Source organism: Hyla sarda, chromosome 12 (genome assembly GCF_029499605.1).
Source record: "Hyla sarda isolate aHylSar1 chromosome 12, aHylSar1.hap1, whole genome shotgun sequence".
NCBI classification, from domain to species: Eukaryota; Metazoa; Chordata; class Amphibia; order Anura; family Hylidae; genus Hyla; species Hyla sarda.
The window spans coordinates 21,807,249-21,823,446 of NC_079200.1; the positions used below are offsets into that span (position 1 = coordinate 21,807,249).

At 48.2% G+C, this 16,198-nt stretch overlaps 1 protein-coding gene across 5 annotated transcripts in view; it reads left to right on the forward strand.

Moving 5' to 3' along the window:
* LOC130296323 (keratin, type I cytoskeletal 17-like) overlaps positions 1 to 16,198 on the forward strand; it is a 100,410-nt gene that overhangs the window by 57,667 nt on the left and 26,545 nt on the right. The gene's annotated exons all lie outside the window — the stretch shown is intronic.

Genomic DNA, 16,198 nt, shown 5'->3' on the forward strand with positions numbered 1-16,198 from the left:
ACCAACGAGCCCCAGGAGCTCCGGTACACTCCGGTACACTCCGGTACAGGTGTCCGGTCCCCGGGCCGTATTCTTCTTACTTCCTGTTAGCACGGCACGTCACACGGAGCTTCAGCCTATCACCGGCCGCAGCGATGTGCCGCCTCGGCCGGTGATAAGCTGAAGCTCCGTGTGACGTGCCGGGCTAACAGGAAGTAAGAAGAATACAGCCCGGGGACCGAACACCTGTACCGGAGTGTACCGGAGCTCCTGGGGCTCGTTGGTAGGTAAGAGAAAGTTTGTTTTCTTTTATTTTGCAGCCCGGACGGGATAAAATGAAAAAAGTGCGCGCCGGAGTACTCCTTTAATATCATTAACAGAGCAGCCGTCTATTCTGGCATATCGGAAGATGTCCCAAGGCTATGATAGCTATGTGCTTTAATATGACACTTGGACATGAGTTCTCATTCTGACCCAACCCTTTTATTAGGTAGAGTATAGCAGAGTTATTTATGTGAACTATATGACATTACAGTAACGCTACATAGTCTATGTAAACCGAATGAACACAACCATACCTGTAAACCCCTGCTTGTCAAAATCCTGCAAACGCCCCTGCATAGAGAAAAGCCTTTCTATTGTCAACACCCTAAACCATTACATCAATACCTATTGCCCACTCACCTTCCTTATAGGAGAGAATGCATCAAAACCCTTGTGTAGATGGACCTGTAGAGATATTGTTTACTCCTCCTACATACAGAAAAGAAGAACTTTAAAGGGGTACTCCACTGCCCTGCCTTCCGGAGCTCCGCTCGCAGCTTCCGGAAGTTTATTTCTCCGAACACTGTGTGCGGGCTTCCGTGTTCGAGGCCGCCCCCTCGTGACGTCACGCCCACCCCCTCGTGACGTCACGCCCGCCCACCCCCTCAAGGAAAGTCTATGGGAAGGGGGCGCGACCGCGGTCGCGGCCCCTTCCCATAGACTTTCCTTGAGGGGGCGGGTGTGACGTCACGAGGGGGCGGCCTCGAACACGGAAGCCCGCACACAGCGTTCGGAGTAATAAACTTCTGGACACTGCGAGCGGAGCTCCGGAAGGCAGGGCAGTGGAGAACCCCTTTAAAGAGTACCTCTCATGATCTTGTTAAATTTTATAATCCTCCCAGTTGACTGCCCCCATCATGATAAACCACCCCCTGCCTTTATTTTTTTTACTATTTTTTTGTTTTCTACCTTGATATTGCTCTGTATTTTCTACTCAGTCTCAGTCAGATTCACAGACTGTGAAGGGGCGTTCCCCAGCAGGCTGTGACATCATCTAAAGCCCTACAGGGGAGAACTTCCTGTATGATGCAGGGCAGCGCTGCACTGACATTTGACTATGTCAGGAGCGTGCCCTGCTGTGGTACGAGCACAGCGCTGGCTCCCGCCTGTCTGATTGACAGCCGGGGAGCTGCGCTGAGCTTGTATGTGTCCTGGCTGCAGTCAGATTTCAGACTTATGGCATGAGTCCGAAATCAATACAAAGCCTTGCGGCCAGGACTGCTAGGGAGACCCCTAGTGGTAAGTTTTTAACATTGAAAATAAACATAAAAGTAATTAAAAAATTTTTTATAACATCCTATTAGAAAGTGATTAGGCATTCATCTTTAACATATAAAAAGTTTTTTTGATGATAGGTACCCTTTAAATCAAAGTATATTAGAAATTTTTATTTATTTACCATAAGGAGCGCAATAGCAAAAATTAGTTTTAATGAGAGTGCCCATTTAAGGGCAACCCTTCTACTCTCCTATCTATGGGATATAGTAAAAATACTCAGGTACACACCTGTCACGATGCCGGCTGGCAGGTAGTGGATCCTCTGTGCCAGAGAGGGATTGGCGTGGACCGTGCTAGAGGATCGGTTCTAAGTCACTACTGGTTTTCACCAGAGCCCGCCGCAAAGCGGGATGGTCTTGCTGCGGCGGTAGTGACCAGGTCGTATCCCCTAGCAACGGCTCAACCTCTCTGGCTGCTGAAGATAGGCGCGGTACAAGGGAGTAGACAGAAGCAAGGTCGGACGTAGCAGAAGGTCGGGGCAGGCAGCAAGGATCGTAGTCAGGGGCAACGGCAGGAGGTCTGGAACACAGGCTAGGAACACACAAGGAAACGCTTTCACTGGCACTAAGGCAACAAGATCCGGCGAGGGAGTGAAGGGGAAGTGAGGTGATATAGGGAAGTGCACAGGTGTAAACACTAATTGGAACCACTGCGCCAATCAGCGGCGCAGTGGCCCTTTAAATCGCAAAGACCCGGCGCGCGCGCGCCCTAGGGAGCGGGGCCGCGCGCGCCGGGACAGAACTGACGGAGAGCGAGTCAGGTACGGGAGCCGGGGTGCGCATCGCGAGCGGGGGCTACCCGCATCGCGAATCGCATCCCGGCCAGAGGCGGTATCGCAGCGCCCCGGGTCCGTGGAACCGACCGGAGCGCTGCAGTGAGAGGAGTGTAGCGAGCGCTCCGGGGAGGAGCGGGGACCCGGAGCGCTCGGCGTAACAGTACCCCCCCCCCTTGGGTCTCCCCCTCTTCTTGGAGCCTGAGAACCTGAGGACCAGACTTTTGTCCAGGATATTGTCCTCAGGTTCCCAGGACCTCTCTTCTGGACCACAACCCTCCCAATCCACTAAAAAGAAGGTTTTCCCTCTGACCTTTTTAGAAGCTAAAACTTCTTTGACGGAGAAGATGTCCGAGGAGCCGGAGACAGGAGTGGGGGGAACAGATTTGGGAGAGAAACGGTTAATGATAAGTGGTTTAAGAAGAGAAACATGAAAGGCATTAGGAATACGAAGAGAAGGAGGAAGAAGAAGTTTGTAAGAGACAGGATTAATCTGGCGCAAAATCTTGAAAGGACCAAGATAGCGTGGTCCCAACTTATAGCTAGGGACACGGAAGCGGACATATTTGGCGGAGAGCCATACCTTGTCTCCAGGGGAAAAAATGGGAGGAGCTCTTCTTTTCTTATCCGCGAATCTCTTCATGCGTGAAGAAGCCTGTAAGAGAGAATTTTGGGTCTCTCTCCATATGATGGAAAGATCACGAGAAATTTCATCCACAGCGGGCAGACCAGAGGGCAAGGGGGTGGGGAGGGGGGGAAGAGGGTGACGGCCGTACACCACGAAAAACGGGGATTTGGAGGAAGATTCAGAGATTCTGAAATTATACGAGAATTCGGCCCAAGGTAGAAGATCTGCCCAGTCATCCTGGCGGGAGGAAACAAAATGTCGTAAATAGTCACCCAAGATCTGGTTAATTCTTTCTACTTGTCCATTGGATTGAGGATGGTATGCAGAAGAAAAATTTAATTTAATCTTGAGTTGTTTACAGAGAGCCCTCCAGAATTTAGACACAAATTGGACGCCTCTATCCGAGACGATCTGCGTAGGCAACCCGTGAAGACGAAAAATGTGTACAAAAAATTGTTTAGCCAACTGAGGCGCTGAAGGAAGACCAGGAAGAGGGATGAAATGTGCCATTTTGGAGAATCGATCAACGACCACCCAAATAACAGTGTTGCCATGGGATGGGGGTAAGTCAGTAATAAAATCCATACCAATCAGAGACCAAGGTTGTTCGGGGACAGGCAGAGGAAGAAGAAAACCAGCGGGCTTCTGGCGAGGAGTCTTATCCCGGGCACAGATAGTGCAGGCTCGCACAAAGTCCACCACATCAGTCTCTAGAGTCGGCCACCAATAGAAGCGAGAGATGAGTTGCACAGATTTCTTGATGCCCGCATGACCTGCGAGATGGGAGGAGTGACCCCATTTGAGGATTCCGAGGCGTTGGCGTGGAGAAACAAAGGTCTTTCCTGGAGGAGTTTGCCTGATGGAGGCAGGAGAAGTGGAAATCAGGCAGTCAGGAGGAATGATGTGTTGAGGAGAGAGTTCAATTTCAGAAGCATCTGAGGAACGAGAGAGAGCATCGGCCCTAATGTTCTTATCAGCAGGCCGAAAGTGAATTTCAAAATTAAATCGGGCAAAGAACAGAGACCACCTGGCCTGACGAGGATTCAGCCGTTGGGCAGACTGGAGGTAGGAGAGGTTCTTGTGATCGGTGTAAATAATAACTGGAAATCTTGATCCCTCCAGCAGATGCCTCCATTCCTCAAGTGCTAATTTAATGGCTAGAAGCTCTCGATCCCCGATGGAGTAGTTCCTCTCCGCCGGAGAGAAGGTCCTAGAAAAAAAACCACAAGTAACAGCATGCCCGGAAGAGTTTTTTTGTAGAAGGACAGCTCCAGCTCCCACTGAGGAGGCATCAACCTCCAATAGGAAGGGTTTAGATGGGTCAGGTCTGGAGAGCACGGGAGCCGAAGAGAAGGCAGACTTGAGTCGTTTAAAGGCGTCTTCCGCTTGAGGAGGCCAAGACTTGGGATCGGCATTTTTTTTGGTTAAAGCCACAATAGGAGCCACAATGGTAGAAAAATGTGGAATAAATTGCCTGTAATAATTGGCGAACCCCAAAAAACGTTGGATGGCACGGAGTCCGGAGGGGCGTGGCCAATCTAAGACGGCAGAGAGTTTATCTGGGTCCATTTGTAGTCCCTGGCCAGAGACCAAGTATCCTAGAAAAGGAAGAGATTGGCATTCAAACAGACATTTCTCAATTTTAGCATAGAGTTGATTGTCACGAAGTCTCTGAAGAACCATACGGACATGCTGGCGGTGTTCTTCTAGATTGGCCGAAAAAATTAGGATATCATCAAGATATACAACAACACAGGAGTATAACAGATCACGAAAAATTTCATTAACAAAGTCTTGGAAGACAGCAGGGGCGTTGCACAGGCCAAAGGGCATGACCAGATACTCAAAGTGTCCATCTCTGGTGTTAAATGCTGTTTTCCACTCATCCCCCTCTCTGATGCGGATGAGGTTATAGGCGCCTCTTAAGTCCAATTTAGTAAAGATGTGGGCACCTTGGAGGCGATCAAAGAGTTCAGAGATGAGGGGTAAGGGGTAGCGGTTCTTAACCGTGATTTTATTAAGTCCGCGGTAGTCAATGCAAGGACGTAGAGAGCCATCTTTTTTGGACACAAAGAAAAATCCGGCTCCGGCAGGAGAGGAGGATTTACGGATAAAGCCCTTTTTTAGATTCTCCTGGACGTATTCAGACATGGCAAGAGTCTCTGGGGCAGAGAGAGGATAAATTCTGCCCCGGGGTGGAGTAGTGCCCGGGAGGAGGTCGATAGGACAATCATAAGGCCTGTGAGGAGGTAGAGTCTCCGCTTGTTTTTTGCAGAAAACATCCGCGAAGTCCATATAGGCCTTAGGGAGACCGGTTACTGGAGGAAGCACAGAGTCACGGCAAGGGTTACTGGGAACCGGTTTTAGACAGTCCTTGGAACAAGAGGGCCCCCAACTCTTGATCTCCCCAGTGGACCAATCCAGGGTTGGGGAATGAAGTTGAAGCCAGGGAAGTCCAAGGAGAATTTCCGAGGTGCAATTGGGGAGGACCAAAAGTTCAATCCTCTCTTGATGAGATCCGATGCTCATTAGAAGGGGCTCCGTGCGGAAACGTATGGAACAGTCCAATCTTTCATTGTTTATACAATTGATGTAAAGGGGTCTGGTGAGACTGGTCACTGGGATGTTGAACCTGTTGACGAGGGAGGCCAAAATAAAATTTCCTGCAGATCCAGAGTCCAATAAGGCCACAGAAGAGAAGGAGAAGGCAGAGGCAGACATCCGCACAGGCACAGTAAGACGTGGAGAAGCAGAGTAGACATCAAGGATTGTCTCACCTTTGCGCGGAGTCAGCGTACGTTTTTCCAGGCGGGGAGGGCGGATAGGACAATCCCTCAGGAAGTGTTCGGTACTAGCACAGTACAGGCAGAGGTTCTCCATGCGGCGTCGTGTCCTCTCTTGAGATGTCAGGCGAGACCGGTCGACCTGCATAGCCTCCACGGCGGGAGGCACAGGAACAGATTGCAGGGAACCAGAGGAGAGAGGAGCCGAGGAGAAGAAACGCCTCGTGCGAACAGAGTCCATATCTTGGCGGAGCTCCTGACGCCTTTCGGAAAAACGCATGTCAATGCGAGTGGCTAGGTGAATAAGTTCATGAAGATTAGCAGGCATTTCTCGTGCGGCCAGAACATCTTTAATGTTGCTGGATAGGCCTTTTTTAAAGGTCGCGCAGAGGGCCTCATTGTTCCAGGATAATTCAGAAGCAAGAGTACGGAATTGTACGGCATACTCGCCAACGGAAGAATTACCCTGGACCAGGTTCAACAGGGCAGTCTCAGCAGAAGAGGCTCGGGCAGGTTCCTCAAAGACACTTCGAATTTCCGAGAAGAAGGAGTGTACAGAGGCAGTGACGGGGTCATTGCGGTCCCAGAGCGGTGTGGCCCAAGCCAGGGCTTTTCCAGACAGCAGGCTGACTACGAAAGCCACCTTAGACCTTTCAGTGGGGAACTGGTCCGACATCATCTCCAAGTGTAAAGAACATTGGGAAAGGAAGCCACGGCAAAACTTAGAGTCCCCATCAAATTTATCCGGCAAGGATAGTCGTAGTCCAGAAGCGGCCACTCGCTGCGGAGGAGGTACAGGAGCTGGCGGAGGAGATGATTGCTGGAGCTGTGGTAGTAACTGTTGTAGCATAACAGTCAGTTGAGACAGCTGTTGGCCTTGTTGCGCTATCTGTTGTGACTGCTGGGCGACCACCGTGGTGAGGTCAGCGACAACTGGCAGAGGAACTTCAGCGGGATCCATGGCCGGATCTACTGTCACGATGCCGGCTGGCAGGTAGTGGATCCTCTGTGCCAGAGAGGGATTGGCGTGGACCGTGCTAGAGGATCGGTTCTAAGTCACTACTGGTTTTCACCAGAGCCCGCCGCAAAGCGGGATGGTCTTGCTGCGGCGGTAGTGACCAGGTCGTATCCCCTAGCAACGGCTCAACCTCTCTGGCTGCTGAAGATAGGCGCGGTACAAGGGAGTAGACAGAAGCAAGGTCGGACGTAGCAGAAGGTCGGGGCAGGCAGCAAGGATCGTAGTCAGGGGCAACGGCAGGAGGTCTGGAACACAGGCTAGGAACACACAAGGAAACGCTTTCACTGGCACTAAGGCAACAAGATCCGGCGAGGGAGTGAAGGGGAAGTGAGGTGATATAGGGAAGTGCACAGGTGTAAACACTAATTGGAACCACTGCGCCAATCAGCGGCGCAGTGGCCCTTTAAATCGCAAAGACCCGGCGCGCGCGCGCCCTAGGGAGCGGGGCCGCGCGCGCCGGGACAGAACTGACGGAGAGCGAGTCAGGTACGGGAGCCGGGGTGCGCATCGCGAGCGGGGGCTACCCGCATCGCGAATCGCATCCCGGCCAGAGGCGGTATCGCAGCGCCCCGGGTCCGTGGAACCGACCGGAGCGCTGCAGTGAGAGGAGTGTAGCGAGCGCTCCGGGGAGGAGCGGGGACCCGGAGCGCTCGGCGTAACAACACCTCACATATTAGAGCCATTATAAGACATGGATGACAGTCTACATGATTGATTATCCCGAAGGCATCACTAGAAAGAGTAATAGATATTCTGTATTATGTTAATAAGCAATAAGTTGGCAGTCAGACGGCAGAGGAGGATCCTGCGGGCTGCGTGTCTACTGTAGGACAGACACCTTCTGTAGAATAGCACAATTAGTCGCGGCGGGTAAGCGGAGATTAGGCTGAAGAGCAGCCAAGGACCCAGACACGCCCGTCGGCTTCCCTCACCCTAAGTGATTAATCATAATGTCATTTAGTGAAATGAAACGGAGAAGAGACTTTTATAAGAAACTATAAACCGAGTCTATTACCTTTTTATTAACTCAGGTATTGAAGTTCTCAAGGAAAACAGTGTCTGAAAGGAAAGGCCCAATATTGGTGCCGGTTAATTGTATCTGATTAATTAATCTGATTAATCTGATCCGATTAATTTAAATGTATCTGTATAGTGGTCGGAGCTTTGTATTTCTGATACTTAGCCGGAGGGGCCCCAAAGACCCTTTTGCCACATAAGAAGACCTATATATGGCACATGGTCAGTGGGGGACCCATTACGCATTTTGCACTGGGTCCCAAGAGAATCAAGAAACGCCTCTGGTCGAATGACTGCTTTGTCCAGGTCTTTGGGCCAAGTGCAAAGACCTCAAGAGTTGGCCCCCATCTTCATGAATAACTTGGACTACTAAATGCTTCCATTCGGCCATGGGCATCTATCTGACAGGATGCTAATCCAAACACTGTGCCTCCAGCTGTTGCAAATCTACAACTCCCATTGTACAACTCTCATTATCATAGGAAGTAGTGTCCAACACTGCCTGCACCCCACCAATGCTGACACAGCACCAATCACTACTTCCTAAACATTCCATTCTTCATTCTTAAAGGGATACTCCGCTGGAAAGCATTTTTTTTTTAAATCAACTGGTGCCAGAAAGTTTAACAGATTTGTAAATTACTTCTATTTAAAAATCTTAATCCTTCCAGTACTTAATAGCTGCTATATGCTCCACAGGAAATTATATTCTTTTTGAATTTCCTTTCTGTCTGACCACAGTGCTATCTGCTGACACCTCTGTCCAATTTAGGAACTGTCCAGAGCAAGAGAGGTTTGTTATGGGGATTTTCTCCTACTCTGCACAGTTCCTGACATGAACAGAGGTGTCAGCCTAGAGCACTGTGGTCAGACGTACTGGAAGGATTAAGATTTTTAAATAGAAGTAATTTACAAATCTGTTTAAATTTCTGGCACCAGTTGATTTAAAAAAGTTTTTTTTCCCAGTGGAGTACCCCTTTAATTCTCATAAGGCTATGTTTACACGGCTGAATTCAGAAATTCTGTTCAAATTCCATTCTGCAATTGCATTGCAGAATTCTGGTGGAATTTTGTCGGAATTTTTCTGTGAATGGGTTAGCGGAATCCCATGGAAGTCAATGGACAGTAAATTCTGGCGGAATTTCCGCTGTGTGAACATAGCCTAACACAGCCTAGCTGGGAGTGGCCGACCCACAAGTGGTCCCTGTTTTGTGAGCTGCAGAGCCATTTGCACCTAATCTTTCAATGTCTCTGGCTTTGTCCCCCTTTAGTGGAGCAGTACTCTTCTATTTATACAGAGGAATACACTTAAAATATGTATCCTTGGACTGGTATACCTTCACACAGTGAGCCCTGCATGCCACAAAGCCACTATTTGTTAATTTTGTGCAACAAACTATGTCTGTAAACACCTTTTATAGGTTTATACACTGATTAAAGTGGAACATGTGAATCTGGTTTAGCAGATTGCTGGACACTGGTACTAAAATATGGACCAAGTACACTATCAATTTCCTCCCAACATGTTTCACAGCTCATGAAGCATCTTCAGGGAAGGGAAACATTCTATGACAATGATTAGGCACATACATGTACATTTATGAGCTATGCCTCATCATGCCATGTGGCACTCTGTTGTGTCATATATCCGTGCTGTAATCACACTACTCTTCTGAGATTTTTTTTTTTCCAATATATTTTTTTTATTGGTTTTCTGAAGAACATAACAGGTGGCAATACGGAAACAGAACAAGGAAGCCAAAGTAGCATCATAAAAATTAAGAACATTCTTATACATAAAAGAAATGCATATAAATAAGTACACATTAACAGGGTATAAGGAAAAATACAATAGTACAATAACTGGTTCTTACAGAGTACATAATCTGAGCATAAGCATAAGGTCAAGGTCGCAGATCTCCAAAGTATAAAAAGGGGGGGGGGGGGGGAGGACATAGGAAGAGGATTGGGTATAGGGGCGGGGGGGAAAGAGGTGTAGTTCCATAACCCAAGCCCAGTGTGACCGGGCCCCACAAATCCTAGTGTCTAAGGAGTGGTTGCTAACCATAGCCGCCATATGTCCAAGAAGGTGTCATGAGTCCTCATTGATCTATAGGACATTTCCTCAAACCTACTCTTCTGAGATTTTAACTCCTTGGAGTTATCAATAAAAAGTAATGTGAATAGCAGCACAAGGGTGAATGCCATGTTTCTTTACCTTCTTTAAAAAATCCCATTCAAGTCTATGGGATTTTTTGATTATCCGTTATCAACCGTTATAGCCGTTATGAATAACGAATGTTATTTGTGACGGGAGAAAAATTAGTGCATGTGACGTTTTTTCTCCCGTCACAAATAACGTCCGTTATTCATAACGGCCAATAACAGGTGATAACGGATAGTCAAAAACTTCCATAGACTTGAATGGAATTTTTAATGGCCATTTTTAAGGGTTTTCTTAATGGGACATTGTAACAGGTCTTTAGAACGGAGCAACATGTGGTAGCGGGGTGGGGTGTGTGGTGCAGGGCAGATTTTGTTACCCTAGGGGCAGATGACATTAACCCTTTGTATCCGTGATACCAGGGCATGGTTTAGCCTATAACCACCCGAAGGTATACAGCTGGTCCTGGGCTAGGCACGGAGGCAATAAAGACTCCGATGCCAAGTTACGGACAATGGTAGCTTTACTGAGGGTAGACAGATGGTAAAGTCTATTCAGCCAGGGCCCAAGGAGGTGACCAGTGACTCAGAAACCTTAAGGGCTTGCTGGGACTTGTAGTAGGACTGGACAATTGAATGCAGACCACGCTGACTTGACAGAGGACAGGGACTGACTTGACTTGACTCATAAAGCTGTGACTTTATCTTACTTGACTTGATGGTGGCTGCAGGACTTGTCTATCAGGTCTCCAACACTCTGGACACACACACTAGGCAACTTCACTGGACCTCAGCTTAGCAGAAGAGCAGAGCTCAAAGAGAGAGAAGCTCCACCCAGGACTTATATGGGGAAGACTAGCAGGGAGCCCATAGGTCACTTTTGGGATCAAACGCTGAAACGTAGCAGGGGCATTACATAGCCCAAACAGCATACTTTTAGACCCGAACAGACCCATGGGTGTAGCAAAGGAGATCTTCTCCCGGTCTTCCACGGCCATGGGCACTTCCCAATATCTGCTGGTTAAGTCCAGGGTGGACAAGTAAGCAGCAGACCCGAGGGCTGCAAGTGACTCCTCGATTCTTGGCATTGGATAAGCGTCCTTATGTGTGACATTGTTCAGTTTCCTGTAGTCGACACAGAAGCGGATGGTTCTGTCTTTTTTCTCGACCAGGACTCTTTCTTGGATGACGTCTGCCTCTTCCATGTCGGCCAGCATCTTCTTGACAGTCTTATACATGCCTGGCACGACCGGGCAGTGACCGGGCGGTGTCTTTCCTTGATAGGTGGGCTGTTGCCTGTGAGGATTTGGTGTTGGATCATGGACGTATGCCCGAAATCTGTTGGGTGTTTGCTAAAAGCTTCATGGTACCTTTTGGCGACATTGATGACTCCCTTGACTTGGTCCCTTGGTGTAGTGTCGTCTCCATCTTGGAGTTGTGCCCACCAGGGCTCGGGAGAACTCGTACTGGATCCTTCAGCCTCTTGGGCTGCACACTGTCGGGCCACCATACGTTCTGTTAAGATGTACTTTGACTCTATGAGATACAACTGGGCTACTGGGGTGTATTTGGGTAACACAGTAGCAGCATCAGACAGGTTGGCTAACTGGACTGGAACTCTCCCGTTGGTAACGGTGACAAGGCTTCTTACAGCTCAGACAAGAGGGTGGTCTTCTAGTTGCAGAGGCTCCAGCAGGGCTTGATAGTCTCTATTGTTGACTCCAGGACGTGCATGACACCAGATGATGGCCTCTATGTTGGGTTGTAAGGTCACCGACCTGATGTCTTGTACTCGAACTCTGCAGATTTCGCCTTGCTTGTTGGAAAACTTCCGCTCCGCTTGTAGAATTTCAAGTGGTGCTGCGCAGCCCGCTGGCCTGAAGGAGACTTGTAGGGGAGAGAGGCATGCAAGGATTCTACTATTTCAACAAAACAGTTTTTTCATAATGTTCATCCCCAGTATAAATTCAGCAGACCCCTTATCTGTCACATTAGTTACAATCACTCCCTGCCCGGTAAGTACATGCTCTCCCAACTGAATGGTTGGCTGCCAGTATCCATGTCTGATGACCCGCAACTACTCTGAAGTTAACATCCTACGGTTCACACAATAAACTGGCATCCCAATGCTGATAAAAAACACTTTTAGGTATAGTAGACACTTGTGACCCTATATCTATCAATGCCTCCAACAGTACACCTTCTACAATCATTTTTACATATGGGCAGAAAGCGACATAAAGTGAGAGTCCTGACTGAGGTTGTTCGGGGATTGGACCTGATGACTGTTTTTCTGTGGGCCGGTCCGCGACCTCAGGGGAAATCCGTTTAAATCCCAGCACTGCATTTTCCAATGTCCTGTTTTATTACAATAGATACGAAAGAGTCTTTGAGTCCCTGAGGGTCTATTAGGTAGAGGGTTGCAGGGGTTGAAATTGTGGGGAGCAGGGGCAGGTTTTCTGGGTAGGGGCAGTTCACGGTCAGGTGGGGCGGACCGGGTGGCAAGCTCCTTCACAGCCTTAGTCAGTTGTTCAATGTCCTGCCTAACATTCTGTAAATCTGATGCTGTGGTGACTGTCTAAGCAGGTGACACTGGGGCGGGGGCTGGTGATGGTGGTGGTATAGATCTGGCTACCGCCCTTAATGGCTTTTGGACAGGTAGACAAGCTTCCTCTAACTCAGTCCCGGACTCAATCACTTGGATAGCCAATCTCTTGAAAGCGGGGTTGGGGTTTTGGACAGCTAGCATTTGCAGCTGGGCTTTGTCCTACTTATTATGAGCCCCATCAATAAATCTGTCCATTAACACCTTGTTGCCCTGCTCGGGAGTTATACCATCTAATTTTTTAATAGATTCTAGGGCATTCTGTAGGGCTACGGCATACGCTCTCAAGGTCTCACCTGGCTTCTGTTGCCTTTCATACAACCTGAGACATACCTCTGATGGAGAATGGGACTCAAATACCTGGTAGAGTCCTTCAAGGATCTGCTCTACAGTTGCCTTCTCTGAGGTTGGCGAGGTGCGGACTTCCTCTAGCGCCAGTCCCTGTAGTTGTCATTTGAGCAATTGCACCTGTTGATTAGGAGGGAAAGAGTAAAAGCCAAACAAACTCTGGATCCTCTCTTTGAAGTCCCTCAGGGTAAAGGGGTCTCCATTGTAGGTAGGGAGGACAGGGTTCCCCATGAATACCGGTGCAGACGCTGGAACACCAGGACTGTTGATGTTGACTGCAGGCAAGGGGACAGGACCCCAGTTACTGGAGCAGGAGATGGCCTTTCTGCTGGAGATAAAGGGGCACTGGTGCCCGGTTGATCTGTGGTGCTGGGTTTTGACATTCTGTTGATTTTTGAGTGCGCTGTTGCTTTAAGAGAAATAAGGTACGTACGTTCCCCTTTAAGATGCCTGCTGAGGCGCTGAAGCGGCTTTGACTTTGCCGATGGTGGTACTGTAATGGATATTCCCCCTCTATTTTGTAGGCACCCTTCGATGAACAGTCTTGCGACCAGACTTGCGGGTAGTAACGTGACAGTAATAACAGATTCGGGCACCGGAGACTTGATACTGATGATTGGTGGTAGTTGTGGAGGCTGTGATGCAGTGTGGCTTTTCAGGTGACTGCCGGAAACTGGAGCAGGGAACTTCCTGTCTAGGTCCGGTCAGCAAAATCGTCCCCTGTGCAACACAGGCGGCTCTTTGGTTCCTCCTCACTTGATTGAAGATGCATCACCGATGGGGACTGACGTGGGCGGAGCTGCGACCACTCGCGCGCACGGGAACCGCCGAACCAGATTAACTCTTTCAGGTACAGACTCTATACAGTTCACAATGGCAAAAAACAGTCTTTTCTTCACCTCCCCCTCTATTTCACAAGTGCCTCGCATTAAACACTTTTCACTGACAAAGTCCCGTACACTTTCTGGTGCAATTTTTGTCGCACGTGCGTTTTATTCTGCAATACTGGACACAGTTTGGACTGGGGGGGGGGGGGTACTTTAGGCATAAGGCGCACACCAGTATCCTGTTCGTAGGATGCAAAAAGTTGTGGTAGGGGGTGTGACTAGTAGTGGACTGGGACAATATTAATGCAGGCCACGCTGAATGAAGACAGATGACTTTGACTTGACTGACTTGAATGGGACTGACTATACCCCAAATGTAGCTTACTTGAAGACTTGTGGCTGCTGGATGGACTTAAGGTCTCCTATGGACTCCAGACACACTCTTAGGACTTGACTTGGCTGGACCTCTATGAGCTTGGCACTTTATTAGCGGCATTGTTGCGGTGCCATGTGCCATTTGTGGCACGTTCTAACGTCTAGAGCAGTGTTTCCAAACCAGTGTGCCTCCAGCTGTTGCAAAACCAAAGGCTGTCCGGGCATGCTGGGAGTTGTAGTTTTGCAACAGCTGGAGGCACACTGGTTGGGAAACACTGTTCTAGAGGACGCAAGACATGCAGAAGCGCACTCTGGAGCACCACAATTTCAATCAACTACCCTTAAAATGCAGGAAAAACATGCGCGGTACTGCTAAAAAAGTGCTACGTGTAAATACATCCTCTGCAATAAGAATATCTCACATACAGTATCTCATCTGTAATTTGCATTTTCCTGACTGAATATATTTGGGATTTTAAATTGGTGCAAAAATTTTAAATTTTTATACAAAATGGAAAAAAGTGACTCAAAATAAAAGTGGAATAAAAGTGAATAAAAAATTAAAAAGAACACATTTTTCCAAAGGCAACCATTCACCCGATGAATATATGTAGACCAATGGAAAACACGTCGGGAAGAATGCTGTAACTTTTTTAGGCTGGTTTTGGAAGATGTCCCGTAATGAGTATGACTTATGACATCTAGTGCGAATTGTCTGCAACAACAAACCAATAAAGCCGCCAATCATTTAGAACTAGGATCTGGTGGCAACTAGTGATGAGCGGCAGGGGCCATATTCGAATTCGCGATATTTTGTGAATATATTGATGATTATTCGTCCTATGTTCGCGAAATTCGCATAGTCGCTATGCTCGTTCACTTTTTTTTCCAATGCGAAAATTTGGATAACAGTTCGCATTTGGAAAAAAAAAAAACGAATATTCGTCATTACCAATATATAGCACTATATTGTAAATGTTCGCGAAATCGCAAAGTGCCGATATTCGCGATAAAAATTAGCATTACGAATATTCGTGCTCCACACTAGTTGCAACTTCTCCATTTTTTCCTTGCATTACATTCTGTTTTGGGATTAGCCATATTTAAAACTGGGGTAAAATTTGCGGGATATGATGCAACGCAAATGATAACGGAGATATTCAGTGCCCAACCCTGCCATTGAATGAGGAATGAGTGGAACAATGAGCACTTAAGAGCTTAGGAGAACATACCTGAAGACATGGGACGATGCCATCAATTCTGCATGTGGAGACACCGATGCCGTTTTAAGAGCGGCAAGAAGTGTTCCGGCCTGTCTTACAGAACAATGGAAAATTCCCTTCAGGGCAAATCCAGGCACATTACACGCACACGCCCAGCGCTCGCGAATGTTTTCTTTGCAGTGTTAGAGGCCGCGCTGCTCATTTGTTTGGTCTATGGAAACAGTAAAGAAACAGTAATTGTCTGTATCATTTTCAATACAGAATAGGAGTCTTAGGCTGGGTTCACACCACGTTTTGTTAAATACGGTCCCCGTATACGGCTGGGAGGAGGAGGGGGCGGGGCTTAATTGCGGCGCCCGCACTCAGCCGTATTCGGGAACCGTATTTAATGTATGTCTATGAGCCGACCGGAGTGAACCTTAGCCTCCGGTCGGCTTCATTTTCGTCCGTATGCGGTTTCCCGACCGCAGGCAAAAACGTGGTCGACCGTGTTTTTGCCTACGGTCGGGAAACCACATACGGCCGAAAACGAAGCCGACCGGAGGCTGCGGTTCACTCCGGTCGGCTCATAGACATACATTAAATACGGTTCCCGAATACGGCTGAGTGCGGGCGACGCGATTAAGCCCCGCCCCCTCCTCCCAGTCGTATACGGGAACCGTATTTAACAAAACGTGGTGTGAACCCAGCCTTAGAGAAGTCTTACTGAAGTACCAACTTCTGGCCACTTCAGTCTTTTAAATAGTACTTTACAACACATATAGAGAAACACAGCCGCACATCCACCATTTGTAATTTGATCTACTTGCTTCTCAGCATAATTTAAAAAATAACAGGTCGTTATTATAAATTTTGATC